The 23,246-nt window shown below is 44.0% G+C and overlaps 1 protein-coding gene across 1 annotated transcript in view; it reads left to right on the top strand.

Annotated features, from left to right (window-relative positions):
* The window catches only part of LOC135559065 (myomegalin-like), a 125,204-nt gene that overhangs the window by 37,671 nt on the left and 64,287 nt on the right, over positions 1–23,246 (top strand).

The following is a 23,246-nucleotide window of genomic DNA, read 5'->3' as shown; positions in this document are numbered from 1 at the left end:
GTCCAGATACAGATACAATCCACACATTCCATACCAAAGTCCATCTACAGTCCATACTAAAGTCCAGATGCAATCCACACATTCTATACCACAGTCCATCTACAGTCCATACCACAGTCCATCTCCAATCCACACATTCCATACCAAAGTCCATCTACAGTCCATACCAAAGTCCAGATACAGATACAATCCACACATTCCATACCAAAGTCCATCTACAGTCCATACTAAAGTCCAGATGCAATCCACACATTCTATACCACAGTCCATCTACAGTCCATACCACAGTCCATCTACAGTCCATACCACAGTCCAGATACAGATACAATCCACACATTCCATACCAAAGTCCATCTACAGTCCATACCAAAGTCCAGCTCCAATCCACACATTCCATACCAAAGTCCATCTACAGTCCATACCACAGTCCATCTACAGTCCATACCAAAGTCCATCTACAGTCCATACCACAGTCCAGATACAATCCACACATTCTATACCACAGTCCATCTACAGTCCATACCACAGTCCATCTCCAATCCACACATTCCATACCAAAGTCCATCTACAGTCCATACCAAAGTCCAGATACAGATACAATCCACACATTCCATACCAAAGTCCATCTACAGTCCATACCACAGTCCAGATACAATCCACACATTCCATACCAAAGTCCACCTACAGTCCATACCAAAGTCCATCTCCAATCCACACATTCCATACCAAAGTCCATCTACAGTCCATACCACATTCCATACCAAAGTCCATCTACAGTTCATAACACAGTCCAGATACAATCCACACATTCTATACCACAGTCCATCTACAGTCCATACCACAGTCAATCTACAGTCCATAGAGCAGTCCATCTGCAGTCCATACCACAGTCCATCTACAGTCCATACCACAGTCCAGATACAGCCCATACCACAGTCCAGACACAGGCCATACCACAGTCCATATACAGTCTATACCACAGTCCATATACAGTCCATACCACAGTCCATCTACAGTCCATACCACAGTCCATCTACAGTCCATACCACAGTCCATCTACAGTCCATACCACAGTCCATCTACAGTCCATACCAAAGTCCATCTACAGTCCATACCACAGTCCAGATAAAATCCACACATTCTATACCACAGTCCAGATACAATCCACACATTCCATACCAAAGTCCATCTACAGTCCATACCAAAGTCCAGATACAATCCACACATTCCATACCAAAGTCCATCTACAGTCCATACAACATTCCAGATACAATCCACACATTCTATACCACATTCCAGATACAATCCACACATTCCATACCAAAGTCCATCTACAGTCCATACCACAGTCCAGATACAGATACAATCCACACATTCCATACCAAAGTCCATCTACAGTCCATACCAAAGTCCAGCTCCAATCCACACATTCCATACCAAAGTCCATCTACAGTCCATACCACAGTCCATCTACAGTCCATACCAAAGTCCATACCACAGTCCAGATACAATCCACACATTCTATACCAAAGTCCATCTACAGTCCATACCACAGTCCAGATATAATCCACACATTCCATACCAAAGTCCATCTACAGTCCATACCACAGTCCAGATACAATCCACACATTCCATACCAAAGTCCATCTACAGTCCATACCACATTCCAGATACAATCCACACATTCCATACCAAAGTCCATCTACAGTCCATACCACAGTCCATCTCCAATCCACACATTCCATACCAAAGTCCATCTACAGTCCATACCACAGTCCAGATACAGATACAATCCACACATTCCATACCAAAGTCCATCTACAGTCCATACTAAAGTCCAGATGCAATCCACACATTCTATACCACAGTCCATCTACAGTCCATACCACAGTCCATCTACAGTCCATACCACAGTCCATCTACAGTCCATACCACAGTCCAGATACAATCCACACATTCCATACCAAAGTCCATCTACAGTCCATACCAAAGTCCATCTCCAATCCACACATTCCATACCAAAGTCCATCTACAGTCCATACCACATTCCATACCAAAGTCCATCTACAGTTCATACCACAGTCCAGATACAATCCACACATCCTGTACCACAGTCCATCTACAGTCCATACCACAGTCAATCTACAGTCCATACAACAGTCCATCTGCAGTCCATACCACAGTCCATCTACAGTCCATACCACAGTCCATATACAGTCTATACCACAGTCCATATACAGTCCATACCACAGTCCATCTACAGTCCATACCACAGTCCATCTACAGTCCATACCACAGTCAATCTACAGTCCATACCACAGTCCATCTACAGTCCATCTACAGTCCATACCACAGTCTATCTACAGTCCATACCACAGTCCATACCACAGTCCAGATACAGTCCAGACCACAGTCCAGATACAGTCCATACCACAGTCCATACCACAGTCCAGATACAGATACAATCCACACATTCCATACCAAAGTCCATCTACAGTCCATCTACAGTCCATACCAAAGTCCAGCTCCAATCCACACATTCTATACCACAGTCCATCTACAGTCCATACCACAGTCCAGATAAAGATACAATCCACACATTCCATACCAAAGTCCATCTACAGTCCATACCACAGTCCAGATACAATCCACACATTCTATACCACATTCCAGATACAATCCACACATTCCATACCAAAGTCCATCTACAGTCCATACCACAGTCCAGATACAATCCACACATTCCATACCACATTCCAGATACAATCCACACATTCCATACCAAAGTCAATTTACAGTCCATACCAAAGCCCAGATTCAATCCACACATTCCATACCAAAGTCCATTTACAGTCCATACCACAGTCCAGATACAATCCACACATTCCATACCACAGTCCAGATACAATCCACACATTCCATAAAAAGTCCATATACAGTCCATACCACAGTCCATCTACAGTCCATACCACAGTCCATCTACAGTCCATACCACATTCCATCTACAGTCCATACCACAGTCCACCTACAGTCCATACCACAGTCCATCTACAGTCCATACCACAGTCCATCTACAGTCCATACCACAGTCCATCTACAGTCCATACCACAGTCCACCTACAGTCCATACCACAGTCCATCTACAGTCCATACCACAGTCAATCTACAGTCCATACCACAGTCCATCTACAGTCCATCTACAGTCCATACCACAGTCCATCTACAGTCCATACCACAGTCCATACCACAGTCCAGATACAGTCCAGACCACAGTCCAGATACAGTCCATACCACAGTCCATACCACAGTCCAGATACAGATACAATCCACACACTCCATACCAAAGTCCATCTACAGTCCATACCAAAGTCCAGCTCCAATCCACAGATTCTATACCACAGTCCATCTACAGTCCATCTACAGTCCATACCACAGTCCATCTACAGTCCAGACCACAGTCCAGATACAGTCCATACCACAGTCCAGATACAGATACAATCCACACATTCCATACCAAAGTCCATTTACAGTCCATACCAAAGCCCAGATACAATCCACACATTCCATACCAAAGTCCATTTACAGTCCATACCACAGTCCAGATACAATCCACACATTCTATACCACATTCCAGATACAATCCACACATTCCATACCAAAGTCCATCTACAGTCCATAACACAGTCCAGATACAATCCACACATTCTATACCACATTCCAGATACAATCCACACATTCCATACCAAAGTCCATTTACAGTCCATGCCAAAGCCCAGATACAATCCACACATTCCATACCAAAGTCCATTTACAGTCCATACCACAGTCCTGATACAATCCACACATTCTATACCACATTCCAGATACAATCCACACAATCCATACCAAAGTCCATCTACAGTCCATACCACAGTCCAGATAAAATCCACACATTCTATACCACAGTCCAGATACAATCCACACATTCCATAACAAAGTCCATCTACAGTCCATACCAAAGTCCAGATACAATCCACACATTCCATACCAAAGTCCATCTACAGTCCATACCACAGTCCAGATACAATCCACACATTCCATACCAAAGTCCATCTACAGTCCATACCAAAGTCCAGCTCCAATCCACACATTCCATACCAAAGTCCATCTACAGTCAATACCAGCGTCCACATGCAATCCACACATTCCATACCAAAGTCCATCTACAGTCCATACCACAGTCCATCTACAGTCCATACCAAAGTCCATCTACAGTCCATACAACAGTCCAGATACAATCCACACATTCTATACCAAAGTCAATCTACAGTCCATACCACATTCCAGATACAATCCACACATTCCATACCAAAGTCCATCTACAGTCCATACCACAGTCCAGATACAATCCACACATTCCATACCAAAGTCCATCTACAGTCCATACCACATTCCATCTCCAATCCACACATTCCATACCAGAGTCCATCTACAGTCCATACCACAGTCCAGATACAGATACAATCCACACATTCCATACCAAAGTCCATCTACAGTCCATACTAAAGTCCAGATGCAATCCACACATTCTATACCACAGTCCATCTACAGTCCATACCACAGTCCAGATACAATACACACATTCCATACCAAAGTCCATCTACAGTCCATACCACAGTCCAGATACAATCCCCACATTCCATACCAAAGTCCATCTACAGTCCATACCACAGTCCATCTCCAATCCACACATTCCATACCAGAGTCCATCTACAGTCCATACCATAGTCCAGATACAGATACAATCCACACATTCCATACCAAAGTCCATCTACAGTCCATACTAAAGTCCAGATGCAATCCACACATTCTATACCACAGTCCATCTACAGTCCATACCACAGTCCATCTACAGTCCATACCACAGTCCAGATACAATACACACATTCCATACCAAAGTCCATCTACAGTCCATACCACAGTCCAGATACAATCCACACATTCCATACCAAAGTCCATCTACAGTCCATACCACAGTCCATCTCCAATCCACACATTCCATACCAAAGTCCATCTACAGTCCATACCAAAGTCCAGATACAGATACAATCCACACATTCCATACCAAAGTCCATCTACAGTCCATACTAAAGTCCAGATGCAATCCACACATTCTATACCACAGTCCATCTACAGTCCATACCACAGTCCATCTGCAGTCCATACCACAGTCCATCTACAGTCCATACCACAGTCCATCTACAGTCCATACCACAGTCCAGATACAGCCCATACCACAGTCCAGATACAGGCCATACCACAGTCCATATACAGTCTATACCACAGTCCATCTACAGTCCATACAACAGTCCATCTACAGTCCATACCACAGTCAATCTACAGTCCATACCACAGTCCATCTACAGTCCATCTACAGTCCATACCACAGTCCATCTACAGTCCATACCACAGTCCATACCACAGTCCAGATACAGTCCAGACCACAGTCCAGATACAGTCCATACCACAGTCCAGATACAGATACAATCCACACATTCCATACCAAAGTCCATCTACAGTCCATACCACAGTCCAGCTCCAATCCACACATTCTATACCACAGTCCATCTACAGTCCATACCACAGTCCAGATACAGATACAATCCACACATTCCATACCAAAGTCCATCTACAGTCCATACCACAGTCCAGCTCCAATCCACACATTCTATACCACAGTCCATCTACAGTCCATACCACAGTCCAGATACAGATACAATCCACACATTCCATACCAAAGTCCATCTACAGTCCATACCAAAGTCCAGATACAATCCACACATTCCATACCAAAGTCCATCTACAGTCCATACAACATTCCAGATACAATCCACACATTCTATACCACATTCCAGATACAATCCACACATTCCAAAAGCAAAGTCCATCTACAGTCCATACCACAGTCCAGATACAATCCACACATTCTATACCACAGTCCAGAAACAATCCACACATTCCATACCAAAGTCCATCTACAGTCCATACCACTTTCCAGATACAATCCAGACATTCCATACCAAAGTCCATCTACAGTCTATACCAAAGTACAGATACAATCCACACATTCCATACCAAAGTCCATCTACAGTCCATACCAAAGTCCAGCTCCAATCCACACATTCCATACCAAAGTCCATCTACAGTCCATACCACAGTCCATCTACAGTCCATACCAAAGTCCATCGACAGTTCATACCACAGTCCAGATACAATCCACACATTCTATACCAAAGTCCATCTACAGTCCATACCACATTCCAGATACAATCCACACATTCCATACCGAAATCCATCTACAGTCCATACCACAGTCCAGATACAATCCACACATTCCATACCAAAGTCCATCTACAGTCCATACCACATTCCAGATACAATCCACACATTCTATACCACATTCCAGATACAATCCACACATTCCATACCAAAGTCCATCTACAGTCCATACCACAGTCCAGATACAGATACAATCCACACATTCCATACCAAAGTCCATCTACAGTCCATACCACAGTCCAGATACAATACACACATTCTATACCACATTCCAGATACAATCCACACATTCCATACCAAAGTCCATCTACAGTCCATACCACAGTCCAGATACAGATACAATCCACACATTCCATACCAAAGTCCATCTACAGTCCATACCACATTCCATACCAAAGTCCATCTACAGTTCATACCACAGTCCAGATACAATCCACACATTCTATACCACAGTCCATCTACAGTCCATACCACAGTCAATCTACAGTCCATACAGCAGTCCATCTGCAGTCCATACCACAGTCCATCTACAGTCCATACCACAGTCCATCTACAGTCCATACCACAGTCCAGATACAGCCCATACCACAGTCCAGATACAGGCCATACCACAGTCCATATACAGTCTATACCACAGTCCATATACAGTCCATACCACAGTCCATCTACAGTCCATACCACAGTCCATCTACAGTCCATACAACAGTCCATCTACAGTCCATACCACAGTCAATCTACAGTCCATACCACAGTCCATCTACAGTCCATACCACAGTCCATCTACAGTCCATACCACAGTCCATACCACAGTCCAGATACAGTCCAGACCACAGTCCAGATACAGTCCATACCACAGTCCATACCACAGTCCAGATACAGATACAATCCACACATTCCATACCAAAGTCCATCTACAGTCCATACCACAGTCCAGCACCAATCCACACATTCTATACCACAGTCCATCTACAGTCCATACCACAGTCCAGATACAGATACAATCCACACATTCCATACCAAAGTCCATCTACAGTCCATACCACAGTCCAGATACAATCCAAATATTCTATACCACATTCCAGATACAATCCACACATTCCATACCAAAGTCCATCTACAGTCCATACCACAGTCCATCTACAGTCCATACCACAGTCCATACCACAGTCCAAATACAGTCCAGACCACAGTCCAGATACAGTCCATTCCACAGTCCATACCACAGTCCAGATACAGATACAATCCACACATTCCATACCGAAGTCCATCTACAGTCCATACCACAGTCCAGATACAGATACAATCCACACATTCCATACCAAAGTCCATCTGCAGTCCATACCACAGTCCAGCTCCAATCCACACATTCTATACCACAGTCCATCTACAGTCCATACCACAGTCCAGATACAATCCACACATTCTATACCACATTCCAGATACAATCCACACATTCCATACCAAAGTCCATCTACAGTCCATACCACAGTCCAGATACAATCCACACATTCCATACCACATTCCAGATACAATCCACACATTCCATACCAAAGTCCATCTACAGTCCATACCAAAGTCCAGCTCCAATCCACAGATTCTATACCACAGTCCATCTACAGTCCATCTACAGTCCATACCACAGTCCATCTACAGTCCATACCACAGTCCAGATACAGTCCAGACCACAGTCCAGATACAGTCCATACCACAGTCCAGATACAGATACAATCCACACATTCCATACCAAAGTCCATTTACAGTCCATACCAAAGCCCAGATACAATCCACACATTCCATACCAAAGTCCATTTACAGTCCATACCACAGTCCAGATACAATCCACACATTCTATACCACATTCCAGATACAATCCACACATTCCATACCAAAGTCCATCTACAGTCCATAACACAGTCCAGATACAATCCACACATTCCATACCACATTCCAGATACAATCCACACATTCCATACCAAAGTCCATTTACAGTCCACACCAAAGCCCAGATACAATCCACACATTCCATACCAAAGTCCATTTACAGTCCATACCACAGTCCTGATACAATCCACACATTCTATACCACATTCCAGATACAATCCACACAATCCATACCAAAGTCCATCTACAGTCCATACCACATTCCATCTCCAATCCACACATTCCATACCAGAGTCCATCTACAGTCCATACCACAGTCCAGATACAGATACAATCCACACATTCCATACCAAAGTCCATCTACAGTCCATACTAAAGTCCAGATGCAATCCACACATTCTATACCACAGTCCATCTACAGTCCATACCACAGTCCAGATACAATACACACATTCCATACCAAAGTCCATCTACAGTCCATACCACAGTCCAGATACAATCCACACATTCCATACCAAAGTCCATCTACAGTCCATACCACAGTCCATCTCCAATCCACACATTCCATACCAGAGTCCATCTACAGTCCATACCATAGTCCAGATACAGATACAATCCACACATTCCATACCAAAGTCCATCTACAGTCCATACTAAAGTCCAGATGCAATCCACACATTCTATACCACAGTCCATCTACAGTCCATACCACAGTCCATCTACAGTCCATACCACAGTCCAGATACAATACACACATTCCATACCAAAGTCCATCTACAGTCCATACCACAGTCCAGATACAATCCACACATTCCATACCAAAGTCCATCTACAGTCCATACCACAGTCCATCTCCAATCCACACATTCCATACCAAAGTCCATCTACAGTCCATACCAAAGTCCAGATACAGATACAATCCACACATTCCATACCAAAGTCCATCTACAGTCCATACTAAAGTCCAGATGCAATCCACACATTCTATACCACAGTCCATCTACAGTCCATACCACAGTCCATCTGCAGTCCATACCACAGTCCATCTACAGTCCATACCACAGTCCATCTACAGTCCATACCACAGTCCAGATACAGCCCATACCACAGTCCAGATACAGGCCATACCACAGTCCATATACAGTCTATACCACAGTCCATATACAGTCCATACCACAGTCCATCTACAGTCCATACAACAGTCCATCTACAGTCCATACCACAGTCAATCTACAGTCCATACCACAGTCCATCTACAGTCCATCTACAGTCCATACCACAGTCCATCTACAGTCCATACCACAGTCCATACCACAGTCCAGATACAGTCCAGACCACAGTCCAGATACAGTCCATACCACAGTCCAGATACAGATACAATCCACACATTCCATACCAAAGTCCATCTACAGTCCATACCACAGTCCAGCTCCAATCCACACATTCTATACCACAGTCCATCTACAGTCCATACCACAGTCCAGATACAGATACAATCCACACATTCCATACCAAAGTCCATCTACAGTCCATACCACAGTCCAGCTCCAATCCACACATTCTATACCACAGTCCATCTACAGTCCATACCACAGTCCAGATACAGATACAATCCACACATTCCATACCAAAGTCCATCTACAGTCCATACCAAAGTCCAGATACAATCCACACATTCCATACCAAAGTCCATCTACAGTCCATACAACATTCCAGATACAATCCACACATTCTATACCACATTCCAGATACAATCCACACATTCCAAAAGCAAAGTCCATCTACAGTCCATACCACAGTCCAGATACAATCCACACATTCTATACCACAGTCCAGAAACAATCCACACATTCCATACCAAAGTCCATCTACAGTCCATACCACTTTCCAGATACAATCCAGACATTCCATACCAAAGTCCATCTACAGTCTATACCAAAGTACAGATACAATCCACACATTCCATACCAAAGTCCATCTACAGTCCATACCAAAGTCCAGCTCCAATCCACACATTCCATACCAAAGTCCATCTACAGTCCATACCACAGTCCATCTACAGTCCATACCAAAGTCCATCGACAGTTCATACCACAGTCCAGATACAATCCACACATTCTATACCAAAGTCCATCTACAGTCCATACCACATTCCAGATACAATCCACACATTCCATACCGAAATCCATCTACAGTCCATACCACAGTCCAGATACAATCCACACATTCCATACCAAAGTCCATCTACAGTCCATACCACATTCCAGATACAATCCACACATTCTATACCACATTCCAGATACAATCCACACATTCCATACCAAAGTCCATCTACAGTCCATACCACAGTCCAGATACAGATACAATCCACACATTCCATACCAAAGTCCATCTACAGTCCATACCACAGTCCAGATACAATACACACATTCTATACCACATTCCAGATACAATCCACACATTCCATACCAAAGTCCATCTACAGTCCATACCACAGTCCATCTCCAATCCACACATTCCATACCAAAGTCCATCTACAGTCCATACCACATTCCATACCAAAGTCCATCTACACTTCATACCACAGTCCAGATACAATCCACACATTCTATACCACAGTCCATCTACAGTCCATACCACAGTCAATCTACAGTCCATACAGCAGTCCATCTGCAGTCCATACCACAGTCCATCTACAGTCCATACCACAGTCCATCTACAGTCCATACCACAGTCCAGATACAGCCCATACCACAGTCCAGATACAGGCCATACCACAGTCCATATACAGTCTATACCACAGTCCATATACAGTCCATACCACAGTCCATCTACAGTCCATACCACAGTCCATCTACAGTCCATACAACAGTCCATCTACAGTCCATACCACAGTCAATCTACAGTCCATACCACAGTCCATCTACAGTCCATACCACAGTCCATCTACAGTCCATACCACAGTCCATACCACAGTCCAGATACAGTCCAGACCACAGTCCAGATACAGTCCATACCACAGTCCATACCACAGTCCAGATACAGATACAATCCACACATTCCATACCAAAGTCCATCTACAGTCCATACCACAGTCCAGCACCAATCCACACATTCTATACCACAGTCCATCTACAGTCCATACCACAGTCCAGATACAGATACAATCCACACATTCCATACCAAAGTCCATCTACAGTCCATACCACAGTCCAGATACAATCCACATATTCTATACCACATTCCAGATACAATCCACACATTCCATACCAAAGTCCATCTACAGTCCATACCACAGTCCATCTACAGTCCATACCACAGTCCATACCACAGTCCAAATACAGTCCAGACCACAGTCCAGATACAGTCCATACCACAGTCCATACCACAGTCCAGATACAGATACAATCCACACATTCCATACCAAAGTCCATCTACAGTCCATACCACAGTCCAGATACAGATACAATCCACACATTCCATACCAAAGTCCATCTGCAGTCCATACCACAGTCCAGCTCCAATCCACACATTCTATACCACAGTCCATCTACAGTCCATACCACAGTCCAGATACAGATACAATCCACACATTCCATACCAAAGTCCATCTACAGTCCATACCACAGTCCAGATACAATCCACACATTCTATACCACATTCCAGATACAATCCACACATTCCATACCAAAGTCCATCTACAGTCCATACCACAGTCCAGATACAATCCACACATTCCATACCACATTCCAGATACAATCCACACATTCCATACCAAAGTCCATCTACAGTCCATACCAAAGTCCAGCTCCAATCCACAGATTCTATACCACAGTCCATCTACAGTCCATCTACAGTCCATACCACAGTCCATCTACAGTCCATACCACAGTCCAGATACAGTCCAGACCACAGTCCAGATACAGTCCATACCACAGTCCAGATACAGATACAATCCACACATTCCATACCAAAGTCCATTTACAGTCCATACCAAAGCCCAGATACAATCCACACATTCCATACCAAAGTCCATTTACAGTCCATACCACAGTCCAGATACAATCCACACATTCTATACCACATTCCAGATACAATCCACACATTCCATACCAAAGTCCATCTACAGTCCATAACACAGTCCAGATACAATCCACACATTCCACACCACATTCCAGATACAATCCACACATTCCATACCAAAGTCCATTTACAGTCCACACCAAAGCCCAGATACAATCCACACATTCCATACCAAAGTCCATTTACAGTCCATACCACAGTCCTGATACAATCCACACATTCTATACCACATTCCAGATACAATCCACACAATCCATACCAAAGTCCATCTACAGTCCATACCACAGTCCAGATAAAATCCACACATTCTATACCACAGTCCAGATACAATCCACACATTCCATAACAAAGTCCATCTACAGTCCATACCAAAGTCCAGATACAATCCACACATTCCATACCAAAGTCCATCTACAGTCCATACCACAGTCCAGATACAATCCACACATTCCATACCAAAGTCCATCTACAGTCTATACCAAAGTCCAGATACAATCCACACATTCCATACCAAAGTCCATCTACAGTCCATACCAAAGTCCAGCTCCAATCCACACATTCCATACCAAAGTCCATCTACAGTCAATACCAGCGTCCACATGCAATCCACACATTCCATACCAAAGTCCATCTACAGTCCATACCACAGTCCATCTACAGTCCATACCAAAGTCCATCTACAGTCCATACAACAGTCCAGATACAATCCACACATTCTATACCAAAGTCAATCTACAGTCCATACCACATTCCAGATACAATCCACACATTCCATACCAAAGTCCATCTACAGTCCATACCACATTCCAGATACAATCCACACATTCCATACCAAAGTCCATCTACAGTCCATACCACAGTCCAGATACAATCCACACATTCCATACCAAAGTCCATCTACAGTCCATACCACATTCCATCTCCAATCCACACATTCCATACCAGAGTCCATCTACAGTCCATACCACAGTCCATCTCCAATCCACACATTCCATACCAGAGTCCATCTACAGTCCATACCATAGTCCAGATACAGATACAATCCACACATTCCATACCAAAGTCCATCTACAGTCCATACTAAAGTCCAGATGCAATCCACACATTCTATACCACAGTCCATCTACAGTCCATACCACAGTCCAGATACAATACACACATTCCATACCAAAGTCCATCTACAGTCCATACCACAGTCCAGATACAATCCACACATTCCATACCAAAGTCCATCTACAGTCCATACCACAGTCCATCTCCAATCCACACATTCCATACCAGAGTCCATCTACAGTCCATACCATAGTCCAGATACAGATACAATCCACACATTCCATACCAAAGTCCATCTACAGTCCATACTAAAGTCCAGATGCAATCCACACATTCTATACCACAGTCCATCTACAGTCCATACCACAGTCCATCTACAGTCCATACCACAGTCCAGATACAATACACACATTCCATACCAAAGTCCATCTACAGTCCATACCACAGTCCAGATACAATCCACACATTCCATACCAAAGTCCATCTACAGTCCATACCACAGTCCATCTCCAATCCACACATTCCATACCAAAGTCCATCTACAGTCCATACCAAAGTCCAGATACAGATACAATCCACACATTCCATACCAAAGTCCATCTACAGTCCATACTAAAGTCCAGATGCAATCCACACATTCTATACCACAGTCCATCTACAGTCCATACCACAGTCCATCTGCAGTCCATACCACAGTCCATCTACAGTCCATACCACAGTCCAGATACAATCCACACATTCCATACCAAAGTCCATCTACAGTCCATACCAAAGTCCATCTCCAATCCACACATTCCATACCAAAGTCCATCTACAGTCCATACCACATTCCATACCAAAGTCCATCTACAGTCCATACCACAGTCCAGATACAATCCACACATTCTATACCACATTCCAGATACAATCCACACATTCCATACCAAAGTCCATCTACAGTCCATAACACAGTCCAGATACAATCCACATATTCCACACCACATTCCAGATACAATCCACACATTCCATACCAAAGTCCATTTACAGTCCATGCCAAAGCCCAGATACAATCCACACATTCCATACCAAAGTCCATTTACAGTCCATACCACAGTCCAGATACAATCCACACATTCTATACCACATTCCAGATACAATCCACACATTCCATACCAAAGTCCATCTACAGTCCATAACACAGTCCAGATACAATCCACACATTCCATACCACATTCCAGATACAATCCACACATTCCATACCAAAGTCCATTTACAGTCCACACCAAAGCCCAGATACAATCCACACATTCCATACCAAAGTCCATTTACAGTCCATACCACAGTCCTGATACAATCCACACATTCTATACCACATTCCAGATACAATCCACACAATCCATACCAAAGTCCATCTACAGTCCATACCACAGTCCAGATAAAATCCACACATTCTATACCACAGTCCAGATACAATCCACACATTCCATAACAAAGTCCATCTACAGTCCATACCAAAGTCCAGATACAATCCACACATTCCATACCAAAGTCCATCTACAGTCCATACCACAGTCCAGATACAATCCACACATTCCATACCAAAGTCCATCTACAGTCTATACCAAAGTCCAGATACAATCCACACATTCCATACCAAAGTCCATCTACAGTCCATACCAAAGTCCAGCTCCAATCCACACATTCCATACCAAAGTCCATCTACAGTCAATACCAGCGTCCACATGCAATCCACACATTCCATACCAAAGTCCATCTACAGTCCATACCACAGTCCATCTACAGTCCATACCAAAGTCCATCTACAGTCCATACAACAGTCCAGATACAATCCACACATTCTATACCAAAGTCAATCTACAGTCCATACCACATTCCAGATACAATCCACACATTCCATACCAAAGTCCATCTACAGTCCATACCACATTCCAGATACAATCCACACATTCCATACCAAAGTCCATCTACAGTCCATACCACAGTCCAGATACAATCCACACATTCCATACCAAAGTCCATCTACAGTCCATACCACAGTCCATCTCCAATCCACACATTCCATACCAGAGTCCATCTACAGTCCATACCATAGTCCAGATACAGATACAATCCACACATTCCATACCAAAGTCCATCTACAGTCCATACTAAAGTCCAGATGCAATCCACACATTCTATACCACAGTCCATCTACAGTCCATACCACAGTCCATCTACAGTCCATACCACAGTCCAGATACAATACACACATTCCATACCAAAGTCCATCTACAGTCCATACCACAGTCCAGATACAATCCACACATTCCATACCAAAGTCCATCTACAGTCCATACCACAGTCCATCTCCAATCCACACATTCCATACCAAAGTCCATCTACAGTCCATACCAAAGTCCAGATACAGATACAATCCACACATTCCATACCAAAGTCCATCTACAGTCCATACTAAAGTCCAGATGCAATCCACACATTCTATACCACAGTCCATCTACAGTCCATACCACAGTCCATCTGCAGTCCATACCACAGTCCATCTACAGTCCATACCACAGTCCAGATACAATCCACACATTCCATACCAAAGTCCATCTACAGTCCATACCAAAGTCCATCTCCAATCCACACATTCCATACCAAAGTCCATCTACAGTCCATACCACATTCCATACCAAAGTCCATCTACAGTCCATACCACAGTCCAGATACAATCCACACATTCCATACCAAAGTCCATCTACAGTCCATACCACAGTCCATCTACAGTCCATACCACAGTCCATCTACAATCCATACCACAGTCCATCTACAGTCCATACCACAGTCCATCTACAGTCCATACCACAGTCCACCTATAGTCCATACCACAGTCCATCTAAATTCCATACCACATTCCATACCACAGTCCATCTACAGTCCATACCACAGTCCATCTACAGTCCATACCACAGTCCACCCACAGTCCATACCACAGTCCATCTTCAGTCCATACCACAGTCCAGATACAGTCCATACCACAGTCCATCTACAGTCCATACCACAGTCCATCTACAGTCCATACCACAGTCCAGATACAGTCCATACCACAGTCCAGATACAGTCCATACCACAGTCCATCTACAGTCCATACCACAGTCCATCTACAGTCCATACCACAGTCCATCTACAGTCCATACAGCAGTACATCTACAGTCCATACCACAGTCCAGCTACAGTCCATACAGCATTCCAGCTCCAGTCCATAACGCCGTCCATCTACAGTCACACCACAGTCTATCTACAGTCCAACTACTGTCCATACCACATTCCAGCTACCTTCCAACTACAGTCCATACAGCATTCCAGCTCCAGTCCATAACGCAGTCCATCCACAGTCACACCACAGTCTATCTACAGTCCAACTACTGTCCATACCACATTCCAGCTACAGTCCATACCACATTCCAGATACAATCCACACATTCCATACCAAAGTCCATCTACAGTCCATACCACAGTCCATCTCCAATCCACACATTCCATACCAAAGTCCATCTACAGTCCATACCAAAGTCCAGATACAGATACAATCCACACATTCCATACCAAAGTCCATCTACAGTCCATACCAAAGTCCAGATACAGATACAATCCACACATTCCATACCAAAGTCCATCTACAGTCCATACTAAAGTCCAGATGCAATCCACACATTCTATACCACAGTCCATCTACAGTCCATACCACAGTCCATCTACAGTCCATACCACAGTCCATCTACAGTCCATACCACAGTCCAGATACAATCCACACATTCCATACCAAAGTCCATCTACAGTCCATACCAAAGTCCATCTCCAATCCACACATTCCGTACCAAAGTCCATCTACAGTCCATACCACATTCCATACCAAAGTCCATCTACAGTCCATACCACAGTCCAGATACAATCCACACATTCCATACCAAAGTCCATCTACAGTCCATACCACAGTCCATCTACAGTCCATACCACAGTCCATCTACAATCCATACCACAGTCCATCTACAGTCCATACCACAGTCCATCTAAATTCCATACCACAGTCCATACCACAGTCCATCTACAGTCCATACCACAGTCCATCTACAGTCCATACCACAGTCCATCTACAGTCCATACCACCGTCCATACCACAGTCCATCTACAGTCCATCTTCAGTCCATCTACAGTCCATACCACAGTCCAGATACAGTCCATACCACAGTCCATCTACAGTCCATACAGCAGTCCAGATACAGTCCATACCACAGTCCATCTACAGTCCATACCACAGTCCATCTACAGTCCATACCACAGTCCATCTACAGTCCATACAGCAGTCCATCTACAGTCCATACCACAGTCCAGCTACAGTCCATACAGCATTCCAGCTCCAGTCCATAACGCCGTCCATCTACAGTCACACCACAGTCTATCTACAGTCCAACTACTGTCCATACCACATTCCAGCTACCTTCCAGCTACAGTCCATAACGCTGTCCATCTACAGTCCATCTACTGTCCATACCACATTCCAGCTCCATTCAAATCAAATCAAATTTTATTTGTCACATACACATGGTTAGCAGATGTTAATGCAAGTGTAGCGAAATGCTTGTGCTTCTAGTTCCGACAATGCAGTAATAACCAACAAGTAATCTAACAATTCCAAAACTACTGTCTTATACACACAAGTGTAAGGGGATAAAGAATATGTACATAAAGATATATGAATGAGTGATGGTACAGAGCAGCATAGGCAAGATACAGTAGATGGTATCGAGTACAGTATATACATATGAGATGAGTATGTAAACAAAGTGGCTTAGTTAAAATGGCTAGTGATACATGTATTACATAAAGATGCAGTAGATGATATAGAGTATACATATGAGATGAATAATGGGGGGTGTTCCCTCTGCTGTTTCCTGAAGTCCACAATCATCTCCTTAGTTTTGTTGACGTTGAGTGTGAGGTTATTTTCCTGACGCCACACTCCGAGGGCCCTCACCTCCTCCATGTAGGCCGTCTCATCGTTGTTGGTAGTCAAGCCTACCACTGTTGTGTCGTCCGCAAACTTGATGATTGAGTTGGAGGCGTGTGTGGCCACGCAGTCGTGGGTGAACAGGGAGTACAGGAGAGGGCTCAGAATGCACCCTTGTGGGGTCCCAGTGTTGAGGATCAGCGGGGTGGAGATGTTGTTGCCTACCCTCACCACCTGGGGGCGGCCCGCCAGGAAGTCCAGTACCCAGTTGCACAGGGCGGGGTCGAGACCCAGGGTCTCGAGCTTGATTACGAGCTTGGAGGGTACTATGGTGTTAAATGCCGAGCTGTAGTCGATGAACAGCATTCTCACATAGGTATTCCTCTTGTCCAGATGGGTTAGGGCAGTGTGCAGTGTGGTTGAGATTGCATCGTCTGTGGACCTATTTGGGCGGTAAGCAAATTGGAGTGGGTCTAGGGTGTCAGGTAGGGTGGAGGTGATATGGTCCTTGACCAGTCTCTCAAAGCACTTCATGATGACGAAAGTGAGTGCTACGGGGCAGTAGTTGTTTAGCTCAGTTACCTTAGCTTTCTTGGGAACAGCAACAATGGTGGCCCTCTTGATGCATGTGGGAACAGCAGACTGGGATAGGGATTGATTGAATATGTCCGTAAACACACCAGCCAGCTGGTCTGCGCATGCTCTGAGGGCGCGGCTGGGGATGCCGTCTGGGCCTGCAGCCTTGCGAGGGTTAACACGTTTAAATGTTTTACTCACCTCGGCTGCAGTGAAGGAGAGTCCGCATGTTTTCGTTGCAGGCCGTGTCAGTGGCACTGTATTGTCCTCAAAGCGGGCAAAAAAGTTATTTAGTCTGCCTGGGAGCAAGACATCCTGGTCCGTGACGGGGCTGGTTTTCTTTTTGTAATCCGTGATTGACTGTAGACCCTGCCACATACCTCTTGTGTCTGAGCCGTTGAATTGAGATTCTACTTTGTCTCTATACTGACGCTTAGCTTGTTTGATTGCCTTGCGGAGGGAATAGCTACACTGTTTGTATTCGGTCATGTTTCAGGTCACCTTGCCCTGATTAAAAGCAGTGGTTCGCGCTTTCAGTTTCACGCGAATGCTGCCATCAATCCACGGTTTCTGGTTTGGGAATGTTTTAATCGTTGCTATGGCGGGCTATGGGAACGACATCTTCAACGCACGTTCTAATGAACTCGCACACCGAATCAGCGTATTCGTCAATGTTGTTGTCTGACGCAATACGAAACATATCCCAGTCCACGTGATGGAAGCAGTCTTGGAGTGTGGAATCAGATTGGTCGGACCAGCGTTGGACAGACCTCAGCGTGGGAGCTTCTTGTTTTAGTTTCTGTCTGTAGGCAGGGATCAACAAAATGGAGTCGTGGTCAGCTTTTCCGAAAGGAGGGCGGGGCAGGGCCTTATATGCGTCGCGGAAGTTAGAATAGCAATGATCCAAGGTTTTACCAGCCCTGGTTGCGCAATCGATATGCTGATACAATTTAGGGAGTCTTGTTTTCAGATTAGCCTTGTTAAAATCCCCAGCTACAATGAATGCAGCCTCAGGATGTATGGATTCCAGTTTGCAAAGAGTCAAATAAAGTTCGGTCAGAGCCATCGATGTGTCAGCTTGGGGGGGAATATATACGGCTGTGATTATATTCAAAGAGAATTCCCTTGGTAGATAATGCGGTCGACATTTGATTGTGAGGAATTCTAAATCAGGTGAACAGAAGGATTTGATTTGCTGTATGTTTTTGTGATCACACCACGTCTCGTTAACCATAAAGCATACGCCCCTGCCCCTCTTCTTACCAGAAAGATGTTTGTTTCTGTCGGCGATGTGTGGAGGAACCAGCTGGCTGCACCGACTCCGATAGTGTCTCTCCAGTGAGCCATGTTTCCGTGAAGCAAAGAACGTTACAGTCTCTGATGTCCCTCTGGAATGCTACCCTTGCTCGGATTTCATCAACCTTGTTGTCAAGAGACTGGACATTGGCGAAAAGTATACTAGGGAGTGGTGCACGATGTGCCCGTCTCCGGAGTCTGACCAGAAGACCGCTTCATTTCCCTCTTTTACGAAGTCGTTTTTTGGGTCGCCGGCTGGGATCCATTCCGTTGTTCTGGGTGAAAGGCAGAACACAGGATCCGCTTCGCGAAAGTCATATTCTTGGTCGTACTGATGGTGAGTTGACGCTGCTCTTATATTCAGTAGTTCTTCTCGACTGTATGTAATGAAACCTAAAATGACCTGGGGTACTAATGTAAGAAATAACACGTAAAAAAAAAAAAAAAACTGCATAGTTTCCTAGGAACGCGAAGCTACAGTCCATAACGCAGTCCATCTACAGTCCATCTACAGTCATACAGCAGTCCAGCTACAGTCCATAACGTAGTCCATCTACACTACAGTCCACTACAGTCATACTTGTGGAAGGACCACCAGAGGGCAGGCTGGGCTCACGGATAGAAGCACAACAAGGCATGGGAGACAAGGTAACCAGAGGCAATTAAGCACAGCTGACGGTACTAATGACATACTCTCCTTCCCCTATAAGAGAGAGAATGAAACCAGCAGAGAGAGGAGGGGAAAACTATCTCTGGAAGATGGCCACGGAGAGAGAGGAGCTATCCAGGAAGAACCACTAAGATGGTGACAATCCCGTGACTTTTGTTGTAGTTTAAAGATAATCGTATTGTGTTCCTGTTTCATCTGGAGAAGATGTATGTGTTTCCTTGGGAGATTTTCATTGATTATGTTGGAGTGTTTGTGTTGACCAAATGCCCTCAATAGAGAACTGTGTTCGATCAAGAAAACCTACTCCTGACTCGTTTATTCCACCTTCCCGCTTTAGAGCCCAGTTACATGGTCCGCTCACATACTTATCATATTGTTTTCATGGCTTCGTGACAGGAACACAGACATTGTTATTATGCAGGCATTGTGATTGTGTAGCCAATCCACATCAAGTGTTCTTAAGGAGGCCAATCAATTCATATGCCCAGACTTCTTAAGTTCATACTATGACTAGCAGCTCTGTGTCAGTCCCTAGTTCTAGAACATCATGTATGTCGATTTGATTTATTAGGATCTCCATTAGCCGACGCCAATGGTGACCGCTAGTCTTACTGGGGTCTGACACAACCAAAAATATATTACATACAAAATACTTAACAATTTACATACATTTAAAAACTGTGTGTGTGCGCATCTATCAGTAACACATATGTCAGTATATGCACACAACAAGAAGGTCACATGGGGGAGAGGCGTTGTGCCGTAAGGTGTTGCTTTATGTTTGTTTTTTTAAAACCAGGTTTGCTGTTCACTTGCGTTACATAAGATGGAAGGGAGTTCTATGCACTCATGGCTCTGTATAATACTGTACGTTTCCTTGAATTTGTTCTGGACCTGGTGGCATGTCTGGTGGGGTCAAAGACGTGCCGCTCTGTTCTGGGCCAGCTGCAGCTTAACTAGGTCTTTCTTTGCAGCACTTGACTGGACAATAATCCAGATCAGATAAAACTAGAGCCTACAGGACTTGCTTTGTGGAGTGTGGTGTCAAGAAATCTGAGCATTTCTTTATTACGGACAGACCTCTCCCCGTCTTTACAACCATTGAATCTATATGTTTTGACCATGACAGTTTACAATCTAAGGTAACACCAAGTAATGCCAAGTCTTCTCAACTTGTTCAACAGCCACACCACTTGTTACCATATTCAACTGAGGTCTAGAACTTAGGGAATGATTTGTACCAAATACAATGCTCTTAGTTTTAGAGATGTTCAGGTCCAGTTTATTACTGGACACCCATTCCAAAACAGACTGCAACTATTTGTTAAGGGTTTCAGTGACTAGTTGTGTTTGCTGATGCGCATATGGTTGACTCATCAGCATACATGGATACACATGCTTTGTTTAATTTCAGTGGCAGGTCATTGGTAAAAAAAGAAAAGAGTGGGAGGCCTATAGACCTGCCCTGCGGTACACCAAACTTTACATGTTTGACATTAGAGAAGCTTCCATCAAAGAAAAGCCTCTGAGTTCTATTAGATACTGTAGTTCTGAATCCACGATATGGCAGATGTTGAAAAGCCATAACACATACACTACCGGTCAAAAGTTTTAGAACACCTACTCATTCAAAGGTTTTTCTTTAGTTTTACTATTTTCTACATTGTAGAATAGTAGTTAAGACATTAAAACTATGAAATAACACATGGAATCATGCAGTAACCAAAAAAGTGTTAAACAAATCAAAATATTTTTACATTTGAGATTCTTCAAATAGCAACCCTTTGCCTTGATGACAGCTTTGCACAATCTTGGCATTCTCTCAACCAGCTTCATGAGGTAGTCAACTGGAAGGCTTTTCCAACAGTCTTGAAGGAGTTCCCACATGTGCTGAGCACTTATTGACTGTTTATCCTTCACTCTGCAGTCAGACTCATCCCAAAACATCTCAATTTGGTTGAGGTCGGGGGATTGTGGAGGCCATGTCATCTGATGCAGCACTCCAGATGAATTTGTGTTTCTGCCCATAATTTAATTTAAAGTACTATAAAGTTTTTTTGATCATTCTTTATATCATTGATCTTGGCTTCATATAACCATTTCTTCTTCTCTTTGAGTTTAGTCACATAATTTCTAATTTTGCAGTAAGTCAGTCAGATGTGCAGCCAGACTTATTAGCCACTCCTTTTCTCCTGCAGGGCGGCAGGGTAGCCTAGTGGTTAGAGTGTTGGGCTAGTAACCAAAAGGTTGCCAGATCAAATCCCCATGCTAACAAGGTACAAATCTGTCATTCTGCCCCTGAACAAGGCAGTTAACCCACTGTTCCTAGGCCATCATTGAAAATAAGAATTTGTTCTTAACTGACTTGCCTAGTTAAAT

This window comes from Oncorhynchus masou, chromosome 17 (assembly GCF_036934945.1).
Source record: "Oncorhynchus masou masou isolate Uvic2021 chromosome 17, UVic_Omas_1.1, whole genome shotgun sequence".
Lineage (NCBI taxonomy): Eukaryota > Metazoa > Chordata > Actinopteri > Salmoniformes > Salmonidae > Oncorhynchus > Oncorhynchus masou.
Note: the sequence above shows the minus strand (reverse complement) of the source record. Positions and strands in the feature narration are given on the sequence as shown.